Source organism: Lissotriton vulgaris, chromosome 5 (genome assembly GCF_964263255.1).
Source record: "Lissotriton vulgaris chromosome 5, aLisVul1.2, whole genome shotgun sequence".
Lineage (NCBI taxonomy): Eukaryota > Metazoa > Chordata > Amphibia > Caudata > Salamandridae > Lissotriton > Lissotriton vulgaris.
Window position 1 is genome coordinate 1,645,002,509 of NC_141693.1, and position 14,130 is coordinate 1,645,016,638.

Below are 14,130 nucleotides of genomic sequence, written 5' to 3' on the forward strand. Positions count from 1 at the left end.
GGAGCCTCATATGAAATGAAATGAAATGAAATGAAAACGGGATTTCTAAAGCGCATGGCTGCCCGGGGGCGTCCCAGCGCTGGGATTGCAATAACAACTAAGGGGTGAAGCGGAAGAAGGAAGGGGGGTACGGGGGTTATTGTGGGAAAAGGTGAGTTTTAAGTAGCTTGCGGAATTTGTTATGATTAGGTTCAGCGCGCAGATGGGTTGGTAGGGAGTTCCATAATGTTGCAGCTGCAACTGAGAATCGGCGCCCTCCAGTTCGGGCTTTCTTGATTCTGTGTACCGTGGCCAGGTTGCCTTGGGAGGAGCGCAGGGACCTATTAGGTTTGTATGGAAAGAGCATGATTTTGAGCAGCGGGGGACCCTGGTCTTGTAGAGCTTTGTGTGTTGTGCATAGGGCCTTGAATTTGACCCTTTCACGGATTGGCAGCCAGTGAAGTGCCTTCAAGGCAGGTTTGGCTGATGTTCTACGGGGAGTGCCTGTCAGGAGAATTGCAGCGGCATTTTGGATTTTCTGCAGAATGTTCATAGTTGATTCAGGGGCTGACAGGAAGAGGGCATTGCCGTAGTCTAGCCTAGATGATATAAGACCTTGTATGAGGAGTTTTTGAGAAGGTGCTGGGAGCAGAGGGAGAATCTTCCTGGCCGAGCGGAGTAGGCCTACACAAGTACCCGCTGTTTTTTTGGCCTGAGTTTTAAGAGAGAGGTCCTGTTCCAGCCAGAAACCCAGACTTTTGAGCTCCGTCTTGGGTTGCGGAAGGGTACCCAGGCAAGATGGCCACATAGCACTGGGGAGGGGTGATGTTTGGTGTCCCAGTAGCATGAGCTCAGTTTTAGAGCCATTAAGTTTCAGCCTTGAGTCACACATCCACTTGTGGATTCCTTCGAGACAGTCATGGAGGTTTTTAAGTTGGGCACTTTCTAGCGAGAATGAAACAACCATTTGGGTGTCATCAGCGTATGTGGCGGCTTTTATCCCAAAGGGGGTAACCACTTCCTCCAGGGGGGCCATGTATGTATTAAATAGTGTAGGGCTCAATGAAGAGCCCTGAGGGACCCCACACTGGAGGGGGAAAAGGTCAGATCGCACATTACCTTCACAGACCTGAAAGGTTCTGTCCCTAAGGAAGGATGAGAGCCAAACAAGTGCCGTGTTTCTCACTCCTATGTTGAATAGTCGTTGGATCAGGATCCTGTGGTCCACCGTGTCAAATGCAGCGCTTAGATCCAGGAGGATCAGTAGTACCGATCCTCCTGAATCCAAGATGCATCTGATCATATGATTTCTGTACTCACAGCATGGTTGGAAATGTGTTGTTTTAGGAGAAGACACTGTTCCTTTGCACACTGAATTTCATTTTAGAAGTGAAAGACTGACAAAAGTGGGAGCGGAGCTCCAAAACCACATTCCAATGAGAAGAAAGAAAGGAACTGACATCGGCCTACAGTGGTGGCACTTATATGTGGCTCCACTCTGTCACTTCTGGGGTGGCACAAAGTCTACTATAAGCCGCACCACGCAACATAGAGGTGCATGGGAGCCTAGTTATGAAAAGTTTCCGGATCCTGTCTGGCCCCTGAGGAATATTATCAAGCTAAGAAATATATGTTTAGAATTATCCATCAGAAGGAAGTGGCTTATAAAACAAAACTTCCCCCTCATCTTTTGAACAGCAGAACAAACAAAAAAACAACTATATGAATCAGACAAATCCCCCAAAGCTTTGCAACATTCTATTTTAAAGGCATTTTCAAATGTTAAACAATGTATTTATGCACCAACATTCTGGATTTTCTGTCAGTTGTGTCACCATGGCATATGTCTGTTCAAAAACAACACCCTGGCGTCCCTGTGTCAGGTTTAGCATACCAAGGCTTATTAATCTCTACCCAAAGGTGGACAGGTCTCAGTTCGGCCCGTCATGGGTTTGGTGGAACAATAACCGCGCGCTGACTCTAGTTATAGTTGTCACATGGTTACAGCCTGAGCAGGTTGGGAGGGCGCACAGCTTTGGGGACGGGTGTGGCGGAGCACGCATGGTGCCATGTTGCAGCCACAGGGCTATTTTCTACCTCTGGAAAGCACCAACCAGCCCAATAATAAAAGGAAGCGTGACAACAAGGCCAGCACCTGTGGTGTGAACCCAGGCTATGTACCAGCTGGTGGAACCCCAGGGAGGGGCAACAGGGAGTACGGCCAGGGGGTCGTCGGGTGTGTGACACCATGGGAGAGTTGTGGGTCTCATATTGGGGAGGTGCCTTTGGAGCATTATAGCCCAAAACATATTTGGTGGACTGGTTACCAGATACATATGGTGAGTGGTGGCTGCTGTTCTCGGCTAACCCCTTACATTGATACTTCACGTGCATGCTGATATGTGGTAGGGCGATTTCACAGGCCCTAGGTCTGTAATGGTACATTGGAGTTACACTTAAAGCATATATTATTAAGCGAGGTCCGAGGGTTGAGCGCAGTCCCAAATCGCTGTACATTAGGTACGAGTTTGATAGAATTTAGTAAGCACCAAAGCACTGTAGCTCTATGTTCTGAAACAGCTGTACTAAACCCAACTCCCTAGTGATATCCCAGCGCCTCGGTTTTCAGGAAGAAGAATGATAAACAGTCTCTTAAGAGCACCCAAAAATGCACCCTTTTCGAGAGAAGGTTGAGGTTTGATAGCCTCTTCTTTATTTTTCTTCATGTAATAACGTTTACGCTCCGCACACAGTCCGGCTGGTTTATTGGCAGGGGGCATTCATATTACTTTAGAAGAGATGTGCTTTATTGCCCAATTGGATGTGGTACAGAAGTCTCACGTTAAAACTTTGACAGGTTGAAAGTCACATAGGTTTGGCTGGGTTCAAGGTTCTTCTCAAATCACCTTTGTACCGGCATCCCTATTAGTAAGCAACTTCATGCACAACTTTCCTTGTTCTTAAAGCCATGTTTGCCTTTATCCAAGGTTTTTTTTTTTTTTTTTTATTTCAAAATTTTTTATTGTATTGAAGAAGTTTCACATGTACATTGTATTTAACGTCTACATTTATTGGCAAACGGCTCCGACTATCACTCTTCATTACCAGTTCTGTCTGCATCATTTGGGAGGCTTGTTCACTTAGTATACATAGCCTTTCAACAATAATAGTAACCCAGAATTGTTAACCTTGCACTTAAAAGATTGCGATAAGGTGTTGTAGATTAATTTTCGCGAACTTGATGTAACCTATCTGTGCACAGTAAGTGCTGAGGAACTTGGGCTATTTTTAGGGAAGAGGGCCATGCAGAATAACTTTATTATTGAATATTTGAATATGGAAGTACAGCATGACTGGTTTTGGCCAGCAAATATTTTGAAGTAACTTTCAGCTGTAATGGCCAGCGCTAGGAGTACTCAAACCCACAGTTATCCCTGGTGTAAAGTGAAAATGGAAAGAAAAAGTGAGGCACCATTAACGTAGTCCCCAAAAATTAAGTATATATGATAGTCCTATTTATTCTAAACTATTTGAATGGAATGGAGAAATCTTGCAAACAATTACTTTATAATATTATTTATGAAAATAATTCAACTGGTCAGGAGATCATAAAACATTCTTACTAAGTTTTTTAAAGTTTCCACCAAGGTATGTCTTCTTACAGCAATAATACTTTGCTATTAAGACGGATGTATGAAGCAATTGCTGGTATAATCACATGAGTATCTGCTTGTTCAATAACAAATAGTGAATGACATGCGTAATTTGGTCAGTAGTTGCGTAAAATCCCCAAGTTTTTCAAGGTTTCAGCACAAATCTTTTTTTTCTCATTCTCCAAACATGCTTGCTTTCATTGTTCTGTACAAAAGAACAAGCATTATCCATTAGGAAGGTATTGGAGCACTTTACATGACCTTTGCCGCCCTCGTGTGAACAGGATCACATCTGCCTCTGAGAGGAACTCCGGAGCCCTGCAGACATTCAACAGCAACAAACCTAGTGAACCTTTGCAGGAAACTGGAGCCCGTCTCTTAAACCAGCACACTCCATCTGAAACGGGTTCTATTTCATAAAGGGGCCTAAACGGAGTTTTAACATTTACAAAAGTAACCTGTGGAGCAAAGGGAACAAGGCCGCGCGCTCGGCTTGTGCATCTGAAACAGGTTCTATTTCATCGAGAGGCCTAATCAGAGTATTGAAAATTTCGAACATTTATCTGGGGAGCAGACGTCACTGTGGCACGGGAACAAGGGCTCACGCTCGCCTAACACTTCTTGCTTCTCCTTCCTCCGCTGAACTGCGTCACTCAATGTAAGAGCATTCGCCCTAATCTGGCTGCAGAGGTCATCGTCCCGCGACACACCCACAGACTCGAGGCGACACAGTACCGTGTCGCGCCACACACTTTGGAAAGCTCTGCCATAGACTAAGGGGTGGCTGGGGCATGCCCTCTCTGTTGTTGCATCACTGGGCTGCACTCCTACAGCACATGGGTCCATTAATATCTGCTGGGAAGACGTTGGTGCCAGAACACTCAAGACCCTCAATCTTTGAGTTACTTCTTGGAGAGACTGCTTGTAATCGCTTGGTTAGTAACATCGAACCAAGCTACTACAAGAAAGTTAAATTTAAGGTTATACACTCGGCTTTCTCGGTCAGGAAAAAAATCCACAGACGATTTGGAATTTCACATGTCAATGCATATACTCCTTTTACTTCAAGTGGCCTTTTGCCCATGATTTTTAAGGCCTCAATCCCTTTTGCTTGGGGCACTTCGGGGATTAAGGTTTTGGGGGACCTCTTCATGAGGGGTCAACTTGTCTCATTTTCCGACCTTCAAATTAAGTTTGGTCTTCCCACAAGCCATTTTTTTAAATATTTACAACTCAGGAGTTATCTGATACAGCACGTGACAACCAGAACAGACATGTTCAATCAATCAATCAATCATAGGCATTTATAGAGCGCTCTACTTACCCGGAGGGTCTCAAGGCGCTAGGGGGGGGGGGGGGGGGGGGGCTGCTGCTACCCAAACAGCCAGGTCTTGAGCTTCTTCCTGAAGGCGAGGTGGTCTTGGGTCAGGCGCAGGTCGGTCGGGAGGGAGTTCCAGGTCTTGGCGGCCAGGTAGGAGAAGGACCTTCCTCCTGTTGTCGTTCTTCGGATGCGGGGGACGGCGGCGAGGGCGTGACTGGCTGATCGGAGGTGTCGTTTGGGAGCGTAGAAGTTGACGCGGTTGTTGAGGTAGCTCGGGCCTTGGTCATGAAGAGCTTTGTGTGCGTGGGTAAGGAGACGGAAGGTGATTCTCTTGTTGACCGGGAGCCAGTGCAGGTCTTTTAGGTGTCCGGAGATGTGGCTGTGTCGTGGGATGTCGAGGATGAGTCTGGCTGAGGCGTTCTGGATCCGTTGGAGTCTCTTCTGGAGCTTGGCGGTGGTTCCGGCGTAGAGGGCGTTGCCATAGTCCAGTCTGCTGGTGACGAGTGCCTGGGTGACAGTCTTCCTGGTCTCGGTGGGGATCCACCGGAAGATCTTCCGTAGCATGCGCAGGGTGTTGAAGCATGACGAGGAGACGGCGTTGACTTGCTTGGTCATGGAGAGGGAGGAGTCCAGGATGAAGCCCAGGTTGCGTGCGTGGTCTGTCGGTTTGGGTGCGGTGCCCAGGGCGGGGGGCCACCAGGAGTCGTCCCAGGCGGAGGGCGAGGATCCCAGGATGAGGACTTCCGTCTTGTCCGAGTTCAGCTTCAGGCGGCTGGTCGACATCCACTCGGCTACCTCTTTCATTCCTTCGTGAAGGTTGGCTCTGGCGGCGGCGGGGTCGTTGCTCAGGGAGAGGATCAGCTGGGTGTCGTTGACGTAGGAGATGATGTTGAGGTTGTGCTGGTGTGCGATGGCTGCGAGGCGGGCTCATGTAGACGTTGAAGAGGGTTGGGCTGAGCGAGGAGCCTTGAGGGACGCCGCAGATGACTTCGGTGGCCTCTGACTTGTACGGTGGTAGACGGACTCTCTGTGTTCTTCCGTCGAGGAAGGAGATGATCCATTCCAGCGCCTTCTCCTGGATTCCGACGTTGCTGAGGCGCTGCACCAGGGTGCGGTGGCAGACGTTGTCGAAGGCCGCGGAGAGGTCTAGTAGGATGAGGGCCGCTGTTTCTCCGTTGTCCATCAGGGTTCGGATGTCATCGGTGGCAGCGATGAGGGCGGTCTCGGTGCTGTGGTTGGCTCGGAAGCCAGACCACAGCAGGGGTGGAGAGATACGTTCGTCTCGAGGAAGGCGGCCAGCTGCTTGTTGACGGTCTTCTCGATGACTTTGGCTGGGAACGGGAGCAGCGAGATGGGGCGGTAATTCTTGAGTTCGGTGGGGTCCGCTGTTCGTTTCTTGAGTAGAGCGCTGAGTTCGGCATGCTTCCAGCTCTCAGGGAAGGTGGCGGTGGTGAAGGAGGTGTTGATGATGTCCCGCACGTGGGGTGCGATAACGGCGTCGGCCTTGTTGAAGACGTGGTGAGGGCAGGGGTCGGTCGGAGATTCGGAGTGGATGGAGTTCATCATGCGGACGGTTTCTTCGGTGCAGATCGGAGTCCAGGCGCAGAGGGTGGTGGTGGGGGGCGGTGGTTCGGTCGAGTTGGACGTGGCGTTCGTCGGTTGGGTGTTGAAGCTGTTGTGTATGTCCGCGATCTTGTTGTGGAAGTAGGAGGCGAGGGAGTTGCAGAGTTCTTGCGATGGGGTGATGTCGTTGTTTCCGGCGTTGGGGTTGGAGAGCTCTTTCACGATGTTGAAGAGTTCCTTGCTGTTGTGTGCGTTGTTATCCAGCCGGTCCTTGAATGCAGTTTTCTTGGTGTCGCGGATCAGTTGGTGATGCTTCCGGGTGGCAAGCTTGAGGGTGGTCATGTTGTCCGGTGTTGGCTCCCTTCTCCAGGCTTTCTCGAGGGCTCGGCAGTTCTTCTTGGAGCTCTTGAGTTCGTCGGTGAACCACGGGGCCTTCTTGCTGCCGGGTCTGCTGGGCGGGGTCCTCAGTGGGGCGAGTTCGTCCGCGCAGTTGCTGATCCACTTCGTGAGGTTGTCGGCAGCCTGGCTGGGGTTCGCTGAGCTGGCGGGAGGGTGCTGGCTCAGGGAAGCGGCGAGCTGGTCGGCTGTGATCTTGCTCCAGCTTCTGCGGGCGACCTGTTGCTGGTGGTGGTGGGTCGTCGTTCTTCTGAAGGTGAAGTGGACGCAGCTGTGGTCCGTCCAGTGGAGTCCTGTGGCGTGGCTGAAGGTGATGTCTTTGCTGGATGAGAAGACGGCGTCGAGTGTGTGTCCGGCGAGGTGGGTGGGGATGGTCACCAGTTGCTTGAGTCCGAGGTTCGCGAGGTTGTCGAGCAGGGTGGTGGTGTTGCGGTCGTTGTTGTTTTCCAGGTGGAAGTTGAGGTCCCCCAGGAGGATGTAGTCAGCAGAGGGGAGGGCATGCGGGCTGACGAAGTCGGCGATGTCCTCGCTGAATTGGGTGCGTGGTCCCGGGGGTCGGTAGATCAGGGTGCCTCTGAGGGTGGTCTTCGGGTCGGTGTGGATCTGGAAGTGTAGGTGTTCGGCGGTAGTCAGGATGTCGTCGGTGTAGGTCGTGATGCGGATGGTGTCCCTGTGGATGATGGCGATGCCTCCTCCTATCTGGTTGGTGGTGCGGTCCCTCCGGGTGATCTTGTAGCCCTCTGGGATGGCGATGGCGATGTCGGGTGCTGAGGAGGCGTTCATCCAGGTCTCCGTGAGGAAGGCAACGTCAGGAGCAGTGGTGTCGATGAGGTTCCAGAGTTCGATGGCGTGTCTGTGGACTGAGCGGGTGTTGAGCAGGATGCACTTGAGGTGGTTGCTGCTGGTGTTCGTCTTGGCGGGTGCTGGTGCGAGGCAGGTCCGGATGCAGGTGAACTTGCAGGCGGTACAGCAGAAGGGTCTGTGGGAGCGTCTCGGGGTGGCACGGTAGCATCCCGGGACTCGTCCGTTGCTGAGTGCGATGAGGGTGGCGGCATCGTACGTCCGGCGGGTGGGCTGGGAGCTGCGGGGGCCAGGGGTCCTGGCACTGGGCGCGGTCCAGGCACGGACGGGCGCAGACGGGCTTACCTTTGGCGCACCTTCGGCGCTCAGTCGGCGCTCCCGCTGCGCGCGTCCGCTGCGCGGTCGCTGAGGGGGCGTCATAAGAGGGGAGCAGGAAGGGCGGGTCCGCTGGGAGGCGGGAAGGGGTTAACCAATCGTGTGGCGGGGGCGGGGCTGCAGGCAGGAGGCGCGGGAACGGGACCGGCAGAGCGGGCGGCCCAGCGGCGGCTGGGGCGCTGCTGGCAGCGTCGGCGAGGGTCAGCAGGTCGTCAGGGCTGCAGTGGCAGGCACGGAGAGGAGCAGGGGGGCGACCAGGCCAGAGGCGCAGTGGTCGCTCCCTAGAAGCAGGCGAGGTCCCCTTAAGAGGGGAGCAGGGAGGGCGGGTCCGCTGGGAGGCGGGAAGAGGTTAACCAATCGTGTGGCGGGGGGGCGGGGCCGCAGGCAGGAGGCGCGGGAACGGGAACGGCAGAGCGGGCGGCCCAGCGGCGGCTGGGGCGCTGCTGGCGGCGTCGGCGAGGGTCAGCAGGTCGTCAGGGCTGCAGTGGCAGGCACGGAGAGGAGCAGGGGGGCGACCAGGCCAGAGGCGCAGTGGTCGCTCCCTAGAAGCAGGCGAGGTCCCCTTAAGAGGGGAGCAGGGAGGGCGGGTCCGCTGGGAGGCGGGAAGGGGTTAACCAATCGTGTGGCGGGGGGGCGGGGCCGCAGGCAGGAGGCACGGGAACGGGACCGGCAGAGCGGGCGGCCCAGCGGCGGCTGGGGCACTGCTGGCGGCGTCGGCGAGGGTCAGCAGGTCGTCAGGGCTGCAGTGGCAGGCACGGAGAGGAGCAGGGGGGCGACCAGGCCAGAGGCGTGTTCAAAAGCATTCTATTATTGGGGCTCGTAGAGAGGAGATCTAGGATTGGGGCCTTATATCAAACTCTCATCTCTGAGTTGCCTGACGATTTAACGGATCAGAATGATAAATGGGACAGAAAATTCGCCCATGGAGGGACTGATCTGGGTGTTCCCTTGGAGTTGGCTGATCAGATGTTAATTACTGGTAGTCTGCGGTCCCAATTTTTTATGTCCGCTTTTGATTTGTACTATACGCCATCTAAAGATGCTAAATGGTCTAATCACCGAGGGAATTCATGCAGTAGGTGCGGTGTACAGGCTGCGGACACAGTACATATGTTCTTTTCTTGCTCTAAACTAGTTAAGTATATAGAAGACATTGAGCGTTTTCTTTCTCAAATCACTGGTAAAGCTTTAACTCTTACACCAGCTCTGGTGATTTTAGGTATGATCAATTGCAAAAAGACCCTTCTTGTAGTAAACATGAGCAAGGCTTCCTGTTCATTGCAATGTCTATCTTTAGAGCATGTATTACTTTAAACTGGATTAGTCTGTATTCTCCTACTTTTTGTAACTGGAGGGCCCGCTTGCTGGCAACATACAATGTGGAGTCTGCTGTATATAGAGCCAAAGGTCGTAAAAGACGGGAACTTAGTGGGAGAATTTGGGCTCCTATCTTGGCCTGGATTGGCTAGGATGAATGTCGTGCCCCTTCTTCTTTGTGTTTGCTCTCCATGCGCCTCCCGCTGTCCCTCTTTTTCTTTTTCCCTTTTCTTTTTTATAGCTCCTTGCTCGCCTTTTTGATTTTGTATTCTTCTTTTTGCATTGTGTATTATTCTACATCAATCATATGTTTAATTTTTTGATTATGTATTTCCATAATTTTCTGGTTTAAAGACTTAATAAAGTTTTTTTTTTTAAAGTTAGCTTAGGTGAAGTTTGTCTTGATTGCTCTTTGTTTTGAGCCAGGTTCAATGCAGCCTTATAACTTGTTGTTCTATCTTTTTCAGTCCTTTATTGCTCCAAGGTGCTTGTTTTCTTTTGTCCTGTTTTGTTTTTCACAGTGGTATAAGAATATCACAAGCCTCCTGTAGCCACTCAAAGTTTTTGGACTGAATTTATTGTGTCGAGATCTTTGTTGAATTCTTGTCGTGTTTCTGAGAAAACAAAATAGAGTTCATACCATGGTCAATAGGTGGGTGCATGTTAGGTGGTCTTGGGTGTGTTAATTTGTGGTGTTTTATGTTGGAAAGCTACCAAATGTTGGTCTGACCATGTTACCGGAGTAATCCTTTAAAAGATAACTAGTTTTGGATTTACAAAAATGAAATTGAGGATGTGTCCAATGATGAGTGTGGGTTTGTGTACGTTCTGATGTAGGTAAAGTGTGACCAGGCCAGTGATGATAGTTTTTGGATGGGGCATATTGGGTTTGTCAAACCAAATGTTTAGTGCACCAAGAACTCTTAGGCTGGAGTGCAGTGTTATAAGGTTTGAAACTGTGGGCCTCATTTACATGCCCCTGTGCACCACCGGACTGTCACTTTTAGTAACAGTCAGGTGGGGCCCACTACAGGGCCAGATCTACAAGGCCACGTGAAGCCACCCTGCATAGCTTTTCATCCTTGTAGATATGGACTGAGGCAATGCAGTGCAAGTCGCTACTTTGCCTCACCCTACGTTAGGGAGGTGTGCTATGGGCATTACGGTGGGTGTTCCAACTTAACACCCATGGCCTTTGACACATTCCCAGATTTACGAGATTTTATAAACCTGGGAATACATCAAAAGCCTACTCCTCCCCAGGTATTCAGCAGCACACATAGAAAGAGGAACTGTCTCCATTGATTACTTTTGTGCCGGAAGGTTTCCTTTACTGCGCAAAAACAATCATCCCTGCAACGCAGGCACCCTTGCACCCAGGGAAAAAGGACAAGAATGCGCCATGTGTCATAGAAAATGTGGCGCATTCGTGCCCTTTTCTTTTGACACAGGGCAGTGCAGCAAGATTCCTTGTGACACTGCCCTGGGCCAAAACCTCGAAAATGAATTTCTGTATCCTCAAACTTGTACGGGATTCTAGCATCGCTAGGTGGTGGTCTGTAAAGGAGGAGGCAGTTATAGGAGTAAGTTGCTGTTGGGTTGCATCTGGTAATTAGGGCTTGTATGTCGTCGGTTTTGGTGAGATTTATTGTTTGCTTGAGTATGACAGCTAGTCCACCTCCTCTTTTGCCCATTCAATTTTGTGTGATAGTTTGATAGCCTGGAGGAGCGGCGTCATGCAACACTGGAGCCATGTCATCTCCCAACCATGATTCCGTTGGGAGATGTCAGGTTGTGTGTCAATGAGTAGGTCGAAGATGTGGTGCTTATTTTTAGAGAGTGGCCGATCGTTTATTAGTAGGCAGTTTAGAAATTGTATTTTGGTGGTGGTGTGACTTTCTTTTCTAGAAGAGTGAGCAGTATACTTTGAACTTGTAGCATGTGTTTCATTAGAGCTGGTATTAACTGTATAAAGGAAAGCAATAGTCTTGCTTTTCTATATTGTATTCCTCGTCCAGCAGGCTTATCAGACATTTTGATAGTTCTGCATGCGTAGGTGGAAATTATAGGTGAGCTGTGTTGTTTTTGTAGAGTAGCCGTGTTGTAATATAGACATGGAGATGCTTAGTTGTGAAGTTGGTCATTTTGTTTGCTTCTGTTTAGGGTGGAAGGTGTATCGGTTAGGGGTGGTGGTGGTGGTGGGGTATGTGGCTCATATTTTAAGGCTCTAAATTGTGCAATGGATGAGAGGCGGGTGAATGAGAGTTGTTGTTTGGGGTATTCATTGTAGGTGTTGGTGAAGATAGAAAACTTGGAAGTAAAGATGATTTAGTGTGTGTATTACTAGAGTCTTAATGAGGGTGGGAGTGGGCATATGTTTCAAATTTGAGACCGAATATATTATGGAACTGTGTAAGTGAGATTTTGATATGCTGGTGTGTGTGTTATGTTTTGTTTTTGTGAAGTAGTGAGAGGAGATATTGATGTAGTGGTTTTCTGAGAAGGACTGGTATGTAAAGTACTGTTGGTGAGTGGAAGTTGAATGGTAAAGGGGGTGGTGATGTGTTTAGGAAAACAGTGCATGTAGTGTGTGGGAGGGGATGGACAAGAGTTATAAAGGTTTGTGTTAGATGTGATTGCTGGAAGAGGCAATATGTGTGGTAGAGTTGTGTGCAAAAAATGTTTGGTTATGTGTTTTTGGTAGAAAGATAAGGAGGGTTTAGATGGATGATATGATGGAAGGCTAGGTATAGGTTTGTGGGAGATAGAAAGGGGTCTATTAGGTGCAAGTAGAGGGTAGAGCAGGTGTTTTGTAAGAACAGGGAATCTGTGTCTGGATGGATTAAAGTTATGTATATTATGACTTTGTTTTGTGTTGGTGATGTGTGGAGTTGTTAGCGGTATAGGACAGAGTATTATTTTGTGTGAAAATGAAGGTGCCATTGTGTGGTAGTTGGGGTAGAAGGGTATATGTTTGTGGTTGTGGATGACTTAAGCTAGTAGCTGGTAAATTCTAAAAAGGGCAGTATTTCTGGCCTCAGGCCCGACTTGTCCAGATCAGGCCCAAACAAACAACTGCCCTTATTCTCTTCGCCATTATCCCTATTGCCTGGGCTGAGACCATCTGAGCCCTAATCTTAAATAACCCTAGGTCAGGTGACCTTAGGCCACAGCTTTCCAAACTTTTCATGTTGGTGACACACCTTTTAGACAATGTTTATCTTGCGACACGGTAATGCACACGAGCGCCCGAACCACCTTAGGGGGATTCGGGGGGGTTATCCCTGTGAGAAAATTTTGAAAAAATAGTGGGCAAATGGTGTCTTTTTTAAGCAAATTTGAGAAAGCAGGAAGGTTAATAAAGCAATTATGAATCTGTTCTAACAAAGACAGTGACTAGCAAAACTGGGTGTAAGCAAGGTTAGGTTTGTGCCTGAAACAAGAAAATATTCATGCACACATTGACACATGCCCCAGTGATTTACGGCACAAAAAGGGGGGTGGCATCCATCATCATTCTTTAGCTCACTTCGCCACCTCAGTTCAGACCCAGCTATATGACAATGAATTTACACTGGAAGAGTAAGCAGTAAACACAGAGCTGGAATCTCAACCAATTTTGAAAGTCAGAAATATAAACAAAGCATTTACTTAACAGCAAAACAAAAAAACAGCTTCCTTGAAACGTGACTTTCAGAATGTACAAACCAGAGTGCAACACTATCTTGATGGCTAACTGAACAACTCTAGTGTACAGGCAGGCATAGGTTCAGGACCTCTGCTGCTCACTAATTTACCACAGTAAAGGAAGAACTCTCTTCCACTAGGAGCCCAAGTGGGGACTTCAACCCTGTATCTTGGGAAGTATCAAGCCCACTGGCCTCCTGCAAGTCCATGTAGAAGACTGTCATCATCACAATGGGAGGAGTGGACAGAGGGTAAATCATCCACATCCCCACAATCATCTTCTCTTAGCGGAAGCAAGCTCTGGCCAGAGTCAGAGCAAAAATGACAATGGAGCCTCATATGTTTTCTGTACTCACAGCATGGTTGGAAATGTGTTGTTTTAGGATAAGACACTGTTTCTTTGCACACTGAATATCATTTTAAAAGTCAAAGACTGACAAAAGTGGGAGCGGAGCTCCAGAACCACATTCCAATGAGAAGAAAGAAAGGAACTGACATCGGCCTACAGTGGTGGCGCTTATATGTGGCTCCACTCTGTCACTTCTAGGGTGGCACAAAGTCTACTATAAGCCGCACCACGCAACATAGAGGTGTATGGGAGCCTAGTTATGAAAAGTTTCCGGATCCTGTCTGGCCCCTGAGGAATATTATCAAGCTAAGAAATATATGTTTAGAATTATCCATCAGAAGGAAGTGGCTTATAAATTAAAATCTCCCCCTCATCTTTTTGAATAGCAGAACGAACAAAAAAACAACTATATGAATCAGACAAATCCACAAAGCTTTGCAACATTCTATTTTAAAGGCATTTTCAAATGTTAAACAATGTATTTATGCACCAACATTCTGGATTCTCTGTCAGTTGTATCACCATGGCATATGTCTGTTCAAAAAAATGACGAGAAGACACAAAACACCCTGGCGTCCCTGTGTCAGGTTTAGCATACCAAGGCTTATTAATCTCTACCCAAAGGTGGACAGGTCTCAGTTCGGCCTGTCATGGGTTTGGTGGAACGATAACCGCGCGCTGACTCTAGT